General features: G+C 64.4%; 1 protein-coding gene across 1 annotated transcript in view; it reads left to right on the top strand.

Moving 5' to 3' along the window:
* LOC119096907 (ras-related protein Rap-2a) overlaps positions 1 to 8,087 on the top strand; it is a 38,256-nt gene extending 30,169 nt beyond the window's left edge. The window contains exon 2 of the mRNA XM_037219912.1: positions 7,206 to 8,087. The gene's annotated coding sequence lies outside the window, so the exon portion shown is untranslated. The remainder of the gene's footprint in view (positions 1 to 7,205) is intronic.
* The last annotated feature ends 2,904 nt before the right edge of the window (positions 8,088 to 10,991 follow it).

The following is a 10,991-nucleotide window of genomic DNA, read 5'->3' as shown; positions in this document are numbered from 1 at the left end:
TCCATCCGTAGGGAACAGAACTTCTCACAAAGTAAATAGAACGGTGATAGATCGTCCCAGAAAAAGATGCGACGAATGTTAATTTTGAGATCGAATGTTTCTGTTCATTGCCATCAGTTCAGTGTTACACATTCACAAAAATTCGGAACAGGGGGCAGCAAGCCATAGTAGCCTCCTGCCCCCCCCCCCCTCCCCTGTTCTTACGCGCATTGGCCCCATCGCCATAAATCACGGTCGCAGCAACTACGCTATCACTTTAAAGTGATAACAAAGACGAGCCTTTCCGTGCAACATTGCATGAGACAAACACTGGCGAACTCTTTAAATTGCAAGTACCTTATAGAAGAGGACCATTGCGACGCCTGGCCATAATAGTTTGGTGTCAGATTTATCGCTGTAAACGTAACGTAACGTAACGTAACGTAGTTGCACCTTTGAGTTTTGTGACGTACGCGTCGTGTTGCCTGGCAACGTCAAGGAAATCATTATTGCATGCAAGTGAGCCGTTTCTGATGCTGACGACACTAGGGCACCATGTGAACGCACTTAACCATTGCAGTGTGCGCGCCCCTAAAACCCCCAAAACTGACTGACTGAAAGGGCACTGTGGATTCGCTGCGCGCGCTGCTGCCTTGCGACCCGCTCTCTATCCGTTCCCAGTCGCCGTATTGACACCATGGGTTATACGATTCGTTTGTGAGAAGAACGGCTCCACCCTGCCGACTCTTGGACCAGCTTGCGCTCTGCTCTGTAAGCTAGGGCTCGATTCCGCGCCATTCCGGCCCTCACCCGTTCGCGACGGAAACGCTGCGCTCCGGCACCGGGCGCCAGCCAGCGCCCCGTGTCGTCCACACCCAGCCAGCTCATGGCGCGCGCCGTCGGCTGGGAAACTGTCGACGCCAGTGGTTTCCCAGCCGGCAGTCCTAGAACGACCGTTACTCACGCGGGGCCAGCGATAAGCGATCTGTCTCCGCGCCGGCCGTCGGGGGCGGCGGCCGTAACCGGGCCCGACGACGCGTCCGGGGCGGCGCCCGACCTCCAGCGGCGTCGTGACGTCACGCCGGCCCGCCCAGCTGGCCTTGCAAGGTCCTCGTGAGATGTGTCAGCGGGCGAGAGGGAGAGAGCGAGTCCGAACCCCACGTGCTGGGCTGGTGGGCTCAGCGGCGGCGCCGCCGGCGGAGTGATGCTTTTGGGGAGCGCCGCGCTCAAGGTTTGGACTCGGCGATTCGAGTTTGCAGCTTGCACATGCTCCCGAGAAAAATGAACAATATGCCTCAAACGGTGCTAGATTTGCCGAATGCTCGCCGCATGGCCCTGCATTGTCATGACTCAAGGGTTCGTTGGAGTGGTGCCGCCGTTCTAGCTTCTCCAATCAACGACCAGACGCTGGCCGTGAGTCATGAGTTTGATGGAGCGGTGCTGTCGACGCCGCTTCTCCAACCAGCGACCAGTTGCAAAGTTTTTGTCGGTCCGAGGTGTTTGCTTTCCCGCGGCGTGCGGGGCCGGACATTCCTTTGTCACCCCTCAGCGGGCGTCCAGCTCCCCTCCGTACTGGTCAGGTGTGAGTCCAGTCGGGGAAAAACAGCCTCCCTGTTATGAGCCCGGCGGACGTGGGGGTGGCAGGAGTTTACACTGCGGAGGAGCGGGTGGAACGCTCCAGCCGTGCTGCACCGCACCGGTCCCCGCGCGGGGACCCCAACCGGCCGGCCGCCCCTCGGCGCGTCCCTCAGTGCTTTGCCACCGCTCCGGGTTCGTCGGCACACTGTCAGCCAGCAGAACACAGCGGCATTGCGGCGTCACCACTGACGGCTGGCTATCCGGCGGGCCGTCTGACTCGGACGCCTCGCTCGCCGCCCGATGCGAACACGGGGAAGGGAGGCGTGAGGAGCGTGAGTGAGCTCGCCGGCCGGCTCGGGTGCTGACCCGGGTGAGGGGGAGGGGCGACGACAGGCCGCCGGAGGCCGGGGCGGCCGCGTGACTGCCGCGGATGAGCTGCGGAATCCGCTGACGAAGGCTTCCGGTGGACGTGCCGGGCGCGGGTACGTGGAGGGACGGGAGGAGTCCAGCGATTGGTAGCGAGGCGTTCAAGGCCCCATAACGGACGGAAGGGTTGAGGGACTGGTAGGGAGGGCCCCGAGCATTGGGAAGGCGCCTGGTGACGAGTAGCTCGCGACCAGGAGAGGCGCGCATTGACTGACGCAGAAGACGCACCGGCACCACACTCACTGCACTCTTGCCCTCCCTACATCGACTTCGACAAGCCTGCGGTGCCTCGCCACCTGACGTGAGCGCCGCCGGCGCCTGGCTCGCCGGCCCGTGGCGCGCCATACGTCCCGGGGCCACCGTGACCGGGCGGCGGCTGCCCGGCGTGGCGCCGCCGGGACGGCTGAGTAACCCGCCCGCGACCTTGACGACCGACCCGCCGCAAATATTTACATGGCGGCCGGCAGGACCGGCGCGGCCCGCCGCCGCCCCGGGATTACGGCCATATTTGAGCCGAAGACTGCCCTTTGTTTCGCTAATCGGTGCCTGTGATGGGCCGGCTCGCAGGCGCGCTTCCAGCAGGGTCGGCCGGGGGCGGGGGATCGGGACGACGGGCGGCGTACGCGGCCGTGCCGGCGCGTGTTTTGTCCCATTCATGGTCGGCGCAGATGTCGCCGTCGCGCTCCGCCGCTGCTATCTGGATGGCGGATGGCGCGGACCGGCCCATGCATGATGCAGCGTGCCTCGTTGGGCGCCGCGCGTCCCACCGGGCCGCGCCGGTCGCCAGTTTACGAGGGCTGTTTGTGTCCGGCCGGTGGGCGAGGATGCCGGCCGTGCCACTCCAGCGCGTTTCCCTTTCGGTCGGCAGCGTCGCGTGCCACCTCCTGCGGCGGCGCGCGGACAGCGCCCGGGCTAATCACGGCGCCGTCACGGCCTGTTACGGCCGCGGCGCACGCCTGCGTCACGGCACGGGCGGCGGCGGCGCCGCGCCTCTTCCGCCGGCCTTCGTCGCTGCGTGCGGAGGGCACGGAATGGGACCTGTGCGCGTCAGTCGCTGGGGCGCTGCTGAGCCGGCGGGGTTATGTTAGGGGTGCACGGCTCTCCCGGGGTACCTCCAGGTCAGCGCCGTGTCCTTGGGTTTAAAGTCGGCACCCATGCACAGCTCAGGGCCGGCGTCTTACCCCGAGGTCTGCGTAAGAGTCACGCGCCCTAGTTCGAGTCCCCTCCAAGGCAGCCACCATCAAGGCGACGCGTCCAGCCCCGGACCAGCTCCGTTCGCCCTCGCCCTGGGTTACCACCCCAGCTCTGGCCGACTCGCCCCGCCCCGCTCCGCCCCGCCCGGGCGTCCTCGGCAGCAGCGCTACCGGTCGCGTGACGTCACAACGGTCGAGGCCGAGTCATCCGTTCATGGAAGGTGGTGCCCTGCCGACCGGTATCGGGGTCGGCCGGCGGCCGGCGCGCACGTGGCCGCGCCGTACGGGAAATGCCGGCGGCGCGAACTTCGGCGATCGGCGAGCGGAAGGGCTGACCAGTGCGGCGGAGCGGCATTCCCGGCCGGTCGTCAGAAGGGGTGACTGATGCCGCCGGCCAGCCGGGCCGGTGGCATCAGTCACCCCGTCCGTGGGGCCTCGGAGGCGTCCGCCATGACGGCGTCACCGGCGCTCTCGCCCGGCGTTCCGGCGGCGTCGGCGCGGGCCGCGCGAGCCATACCACCGCCGCGGGCCCGGCGTCGGACATCGTTCCGGACATGTGTCGGGAGTCTCTCCCGGGCCGGCGGCGCCACGTCTGCCTGCCGCTGGCCTGGTCGGTGGCGGGCCGGCTGGTCGGACCCCGGCCCCGCTGAGCGCATCTTATGCGGCACCTGGACTACTTCGCGTCGCGTCCGTCTCGGCAGACCCCGCGGACGGGAAGAGAGTCGCGCTGTCGGCCGTCTCGACCGCGTAGGCGGCGACGTCCGGACCGTATGGGACGCCCAGCCCGGCCCAACGCGCCTGCGCCCTGCGGCTTCTGGCGCACGATGTCAGCTGCAGTGAAATCGGAACACGCTTGTTTGGTGTGTGTGTGTTGCCGGCGGTCTCGTGTGAGATCCGAGAGGGCTGTGATGGATTGCGGCTCGAGCCGTGGAATCCTCGGCAGCAGCGCCCTGATGACCCCTCGGCTTTGGTAAACACGCATTCAGATGCCCTGATACCGTTAACGCTCGACTTTACTGCTTTCTTACGTCCCCGCTGCCGGGCTTACGGTAAACACTTTCCCTCGTTGCCCTGTTGAACGGGGCGCTGAATCCGGGCCGGGCCATCAGTGCGCCTCGTCACTGGCGGTCCTGTCGCCGGTGACGTCACAGCGCTGGGTCAGTTCAGCGGGTCCCGCTGCCGCCGCGGCCATAATGGGCATTGTCTGTGTCATTCCGGCCGCGCGATTAGTATCGCCGCGCTCGTGTAGTCCGAACCGGCGAGCTCTTACTATCGCTTTGATTGTGTCTGGGCCGGTGATTGTGTGAGGTCCGTCGGCAGCGCGGGGCCCGGTGACCCGGCGGATGTTCGCCGCTCTTGTGCAACTGACACGGCGACCCGCACGGGAGCGCCCGCATTCCCGGCGCGCGGCGCCGCTTGCGCCACCAGCCGTGACGCCATGGGATCGCCGCCGGCGGCGGAGGCGCGTGCGATCCGTATCTGGCGGCGGCGGGCGTCGTTTGTCGGCGGCCGTCCGCCGCGGTCCTGCCGGGCTTTCACCGCTAATGATAGCCGGGGTCGTGTTGAAGCGAGGCCGGTCGCCGCCCGAGCAGCCCGCGTGGCGCGAGGTGGCCGCCCGTAATGGCGCGCCGGCCGCTGTCGACACACCGCGCGGGAGAAGCGCGCGCGCGGCGCCTGGTGTGCGCGCGCCTCTCGTCTTCTTTGGACGGGGAGCCCCGGATTAGCCTGCAGATCCGTGCCGGGACGGACGGCCTCGGAAGACTCAGCTGATTTTGGTGGGCGGGGGCTGGCAGCCCCGCACCTGTCGACCTCCTCAGTCCCCTAAAGCGGGCCTCGCGAGGAGCGCTGACCGCCGGCTGGCTGCTCTCGTCTTTGTCCCACCCACCCGCCGCGTGAACAGAGAACGTCTCCCTCGTGCCCTGATCTCTCCCGCTCACCTTTTCCCGAAACGCGATCGAAGCGACAGTTCAACGAAGCCTCGCCCGACGAATTCATTTCTGCGGCGGCCTGAGTGGGCTGGCGCTGCCGCGGCCGGCCCTTTGTCGGCGCTCGACTGGCCTTGAACGGGTCACCGCCAGGGCGCCTCCACAGCCGGGCTATCCCAACACTAATGGCCATTCATTGCTGCCGATCTGGCGACAGCTGCGCCACCGGCCCGCACCGTATCGGTAGGCGGCCGCCGCCCGCTGTGTTTGGCGCCGTGGCAAGCAAGTGCCTCGTAATTGGATTCCGGAGGGTCAGCCCGCCGCCGCCCGGCGCCGCCGACATGCATGGACGGACACCCTCATCTGCATGACGTACCTGGCGGCTGGCAATGATTCATGGAGAGGCCGATCGCGTCGGCCGGACGCGCTACAAACAGGCTGCGGACGCGGCGGCCAGCAGACCGGAGCCCAGCTCGCGGGCACCGGCGGGCTCTCCATCAGCTGGGGCTGGTGACGTCCCGCTGGCGGCGCTGACCTGAGGTGGTCAGGCTGAGGAGCGGCCAGGTGTCGGGGCTCGGGTTGGACAGGACCGGCTCCCGCCGCCCACGTGTGGGACGCGCCAGACTGTTGACCCAGGCCCGGGCGGCTCCCAGATGGCCTGGGCCAGGGACAGAGCTGGAGAGAAGCGTGACCGAGTCACCATGACGCCGCCAGTTGGCATGCGGCGGGTTTTCCTCCGCATTTGGAGCCGTTTAGTGCAACATCCGCGAGATTAGACGGCCGTTTCGCCCTCGCATTGAAGCCTGCAGAATATCCGGCTGGAGCTGGTCGGTAGCGTGTGATCCCACTAATGACGTGTGGAACGTTCGTCCGGTTTTGTGTCGGCATCCTATGTGCCTCCTGTGCCGTACCTGAAAGGCTGGTGATCGGTTCTTGCTGTCGAGTAGAATGAACGGCTCGAATAACCGCCGACGACTGGCTCCAAACGCCGAGCGAATGCATCCCTGGGCCAGTACCTGTCCGCCACAGAGCTGGGAGCGTTAAACAGCGCTGTGATGGGAGGCACTGACAACCTTACGGGCCAATTACAGCTGTCGCCCCTCTGATAGCCGGTCATTAAGTCAATTTACTCACGTAAGGTCTATCAATTAACTAGCGTAAAACCGAAACACAGCTTGCACCTGGGCCCTGACCTGCCAGCACCGCACGGACACTCGGCCTCATCACCAGCTGAGGCTAACTGGACACTCATCCGCACGCCCACCTGGGGCCGGATGGACACTCGGTCGCACGTCCACCTGGGGCCTGGCTGGGCACTTGACCGCACGTCCACCTGGGACCGGCTGTACACTCGGCCGCACGTCCACCTGGGGCTGGTTGGACACTCGGCCGCATGTTCAGTTGGTGCCAGCTGGACACTCGGCGGCACGTCCAGCTGGGACCGGCGGGACGCTCGGCCGCATGTCCACCTGGGGCTGGCTGGACACTCGGCCGCATGTCCGCCTGGGGCCGGCTGGTGACCTGTGGCTCAGGCTCGGCCGCGCCGCCGTCGCCGTGACGCATGGTGCGGGCGCGCGCGCGCCTGCGACAAACGTTGGACTCAGAGCGACACCCCGCTTCGCCAGCTGGCGACGGACCGACGCCGGCCGGCGCGCCGTCCGCATGCTAAGTGGGCCGGCGTCTGAGCGCGCGTGGCGCGGGGACCGGCTCTGACCTCCGACCTCGCCGCCGGCCGGCGGGGCGCGGCCGACACACGTGCCGCGCTCGTCGGTGGGCTGCCACGGACGCGGCGCGCTGGCGTCGGCGGGTGATAAGAGACAGCTACAACACGCTGAAAGTGAACTGGGCTCCGTTTTTTTACGTGAGGGTTTTTGCCTGCCTTTACACACTCGAACCTTTGGTGGAGCTGATGACGTCTGAGATAAGTCATGTCTGGGGTGCGGTGTCACCCGACAGCGGAGCTCCTGAGGCCTCGTGTCACGGTGGGCCTGATGCCGTCAGGTAGTGCTCGCTCACCCGTGCCCCCCCCCCCCCCCCCCTCCCTCCCCTCCGCATGCTCGGGCGTCAGGAGCCGCCCGACTGACCAGGCTCTCCTCTGTTGCAGGTGCTGCCGCCTGGCGTCGGAGATCGGGGCTGGCGCCAATCGGCGCGCGGGGACGACCGGACGACCATATTTTAGTCATATTTGATACGTGAACTCTTTCAGCATGTGATGAGTGATTGTGTACGCCTGACTGGCCTCAGCGGGGCCGTGAAGTGTAGCGGGTTTGGTGTGCGTGCTCGCCGTGGTGGCGTGACTCCCAGCCTGACAGGGCTATGTCGCTGTGTACGCCCGACCCGCGCCCGTGTGATCATATCCACGTCCCTGTCCTGCCAACCGCCTTTCGAACCGTTTTGGGAGGGCCTCTTGGGCCACGACAATAGTGTTACAGCTGAGATAGACGTTTATCGGCGCTGTTATTCGGTGCGGAGAGGTGGCTCACGTCGCTCGGTTCCAGGCGCGCCGCACGTGTATCGGCGAGTCTGCCCGGAAGCCCGTGCCCGCACCCGTGTTAGTGCGCGCGTCGTACGTCATGTGGGTCGTCCGTTGCCATATGTGTGTGCGTGTGCGCGCGGTGCGCGAGCTGTTGGGGACCAGCGGCCCCCACTCGTGTGCGGTTCCGCCTGTGATGTCTGTGATCCGCCGCCCTCCACGCAATACGACTGCTCAACGGAGACGCCGGAGGAGGCTGCCGCGGCGGGGCTCAGGGCGGCCCGCGCGGCCCGCCGCCGCCGCCGCCGCCGCCTCGGACGCCCGGACCGGCGGCTGCGAGACGACTGCTGCTGTTGTGAGGCGGCCGTTTCCACTCGCTAACCCCGCTGGCGCAGGAGTCCGTAGATTTTACACATCTTATTTTTGTATGCGGCAGCGCGCAGGCGCCGCGGGGACGAAATAGGCCGCGGGCGTATTCCCGTAATACATGAACACGTGCGCTTACGCTGGTTTGTTCGTCCGGTGACGTGAGAAGCAGACGACGAGGGTGTGGACCGACCGCGTCAGCCCACTTAAAGCGTGCAGTGACGCGTCCGCTCGCGGAACTGCCGCTGAATTCACGGCAAGAGGCCGCTAACTCGTTTTGAGTAATGTCGGCGGTATTTTTATGAATCACGCGCATTACCAGTCTTTCGCCACAGAGGCCAAGCGCACGCGCCGAACCGGTATCACACGCCCTTCGGAAAATGTCTAGCCCTCTCATAATGCACGCAACCCCACATCTGACAGAGCCCGCCAGATGCGGATTGCGTGGCAGAGCCCTGTCCAGACGGCATAGCCCTGTCCAGACGGCAGAGCCCTGTCCAGACGGCAAAGCTGTGTCCAGATGGCAGAGCCCTGTCCAGACGGCAGAGCCCTGTCCAGATGGCAGAGCCCTGTCCAGATGGCAGAGCCCTGTCCAGACGGCAGAGCCCTGTCCAGATGGCAGAGCCCTGTCCAGACGGCAGAGCCCTGTCCAGACGGCAGAGCTTTGTCCAGACGGCAGAGCTCTGTCCAAACGGCAGAGCGGCGGAGCCTGCCGCTCGTCCCCAGATCCTACGGGCGCCTGCAGGCTACGCCGACATGATCCAACACGTGCCGATGACAGACTTGATACTGCTGATGAAGCATTGCCGACCTTAACTTTTATGGACACCTTAAATGGCTACTGAAAGTCATCGCAGTTTGCGTTCAACGGGTTGCACAACCCCCAGTCACTACCGTCACGTTGTGCAAACAGGTCACCGCGCGTCAGGGACGTCATCCTTCACCGGACGTCACTAGTCTTGATAAGTGAGTGACGTCACCAGAGAACAAGCTTGAAGGGAAAGGGGGACCTGACTCTCGGGTATTTTTTGTTTACCTTAGCACCATATACGGCTCCTTCGGTTTGCTTATTATGACTGCTCGATGAGCTCCACCTCCCCCCCCCCCCCCCCCTGCACGTCTTAAAGTCCTCAGCTATAGCCCCGGACGTCACGCTAAAGGCTAGCCCGGAGAAGCCGAAAACCAGACAAACCGGCTCCGTCGAAAAGGGAACAGACGAAGGAGCGATGGGAAGAAAGGGGGGGGGGGAAGGGCGGATGAGAAAACCGTTCTCACATTCAGAAGTCATCTCACGACGTTATGTTTTTTAAGGAAAACATTTTGTTGATGCACTCGGTAGTGGGCCAGGTAGACAATGTTAACTCCATGTTCCCATCGCTGAAAGAAAGCCCGCCTCGGTGCCACTCATCAAGGTCGCTGCCCCTCCTTCCCCGGCTCATGACCAGCGCTGTGGGCGTGTGACCAGCCGGTGGCGCACAGAAGGCCGCTGGCTACTAGCGTGTTCCGATGCCTCGGTTCTGCGCAGAGCAGGGCCGAGAGGTGGCCTGACGGACGCGGGGGCGTTCTGAGGGCTGAGAGACTCCCGACCCGCGAGTGCGCCTGCCGTCCCGGCGGAAACAGGCCGGACAGTGCCGACTGGCGGTCCCATACCGGCCACGCACCTTGGTTTGTGTCGTCGGAAGGGGCCATTCAGCTACCTTTTCTGTTTCGTTCCTTTTTCGCCCGCCAGAAAACGTGGGGGGCGCCACACGAACTTCTGGACAATAGAGACAAAGCATTTTGATTGGTTTAGAAGAAAGAGAAGTTGAACTCACCAGAAAACCGCGCGAAACCAGAAATTTCGCGCGTGGGGGTGAGCAGTGGGAGCCGCGACCCTGGCAGTAGCCGCGCCGACCTGACCTTGGGGCGCGTGCCGACCTTGGGCCCAGCCTGGCGGACGAGCGGCCCGGGAGAGGCTGCCCGGCGCCGGGCGCTGGAATGCCGCCGTTGCGCAACATCGCACGTCACTGCGCCATTCTGCCGGCCCGATGCGGTGGCGCGCCGGCAGTGATGCAGCAGATCAGCTGAGTAACGGACCCATATCGGCTGGCGCCGAGCAAACGGGGCCGGCGCGGCGCCGAGGCAAGGCAGGCCGGCCGGAGGACCCAGCCGGCCGGCGCCTTACTCACGGCTCACAACGTGCCATTCACGCTAACTGGGTCATTCGCTCGTCGTGGGCCGCATGCTTTCTTGTTGAAACAATCAGACGTTTTAGACAGCAGGCGAATGGATTGAGGAGAGTCACAGATAGTGACGTGAGAACTGGGGCAGGTTAGAACACGATAGCAAAGACAAAAAGTCATTATACGAGATACATATCTGAGCTAAATTTAATTCTGCACAACTCTGCCATCCAAAGGCAAAGGAGCGAAGTGCCATCAGGAAAAATTGCACCCGTACCTATTTGCCTTTGGACGGCAGAACTACTTATACATATGTACCATGCTAGAACGATGGTACAATTGTATGAAGTAAAAGCTTGAACTGTCTGAAATCAAAGTCCATTCGATCACCTTTCGCTTAGATCCAGACCTAAACTGAACAAGCCATTATCGCGTCTTTGAGCACCCCTTGTCCATTGCCTGATGCATGTTGTGAATGATTGTCAAGATCTGATACCGGTTCCTCGTTTTTCCGGATCCAGATTCACCGCTGTCCGTAGGATCATGTGCCGCCATCGAAGCGAGTCAATCGGGGGGGGGGGGGGGGGGGGGCAAACGCGCCAATCCGGTTTTGGAAACTGCCTGTCCGACCGACGACATGCGGAGAGCGGACGAGAACGGTGGGCTGGATCCGCGGCGCGAGCAAACAACAAGACTCAGCAGGACACCTCGCCGGCCGGCAGACGGCAGACGAACAAACAGATGGCCGTCGACCAAGACATCTGCGGCCGAAGCGAATCGCGTCCGACAGGGAGGTTTCACAAGCCGTCGGCCCAGTGGCGGCGCGCGGCTACCGGCCGGTACGTCAGGCAGCCTCCGCGGCCGGGCCTCTAGCCGCGGCCGGCGCGGC

The sequence above is a fragment of the Pollicipes pollicipes genome, unplaced genomic scaffold, assembly GCF_011947565.3.
Source record: "Pollicipes pollicipes isolate AB1234 unplaced genomic scaffold, Ppol_2.1 Scaffold_4295;HRSCAF=5057_pilon_pilon_pilon, whole genome shotgun sequence".
NCBI classification, from domain to species: domain Eukaryota; kingdom Metazoa; phylum Arthropoda; class Thecostraca; order Pollicipedomorpha; family Pollicipedidae; genus Pollicipes; species Pollicipes pollicipes.
Note: the sequence above shows the minus strand (reverse complement) of the source record. Positions and strands in the feature narration are given on the sequence as shown.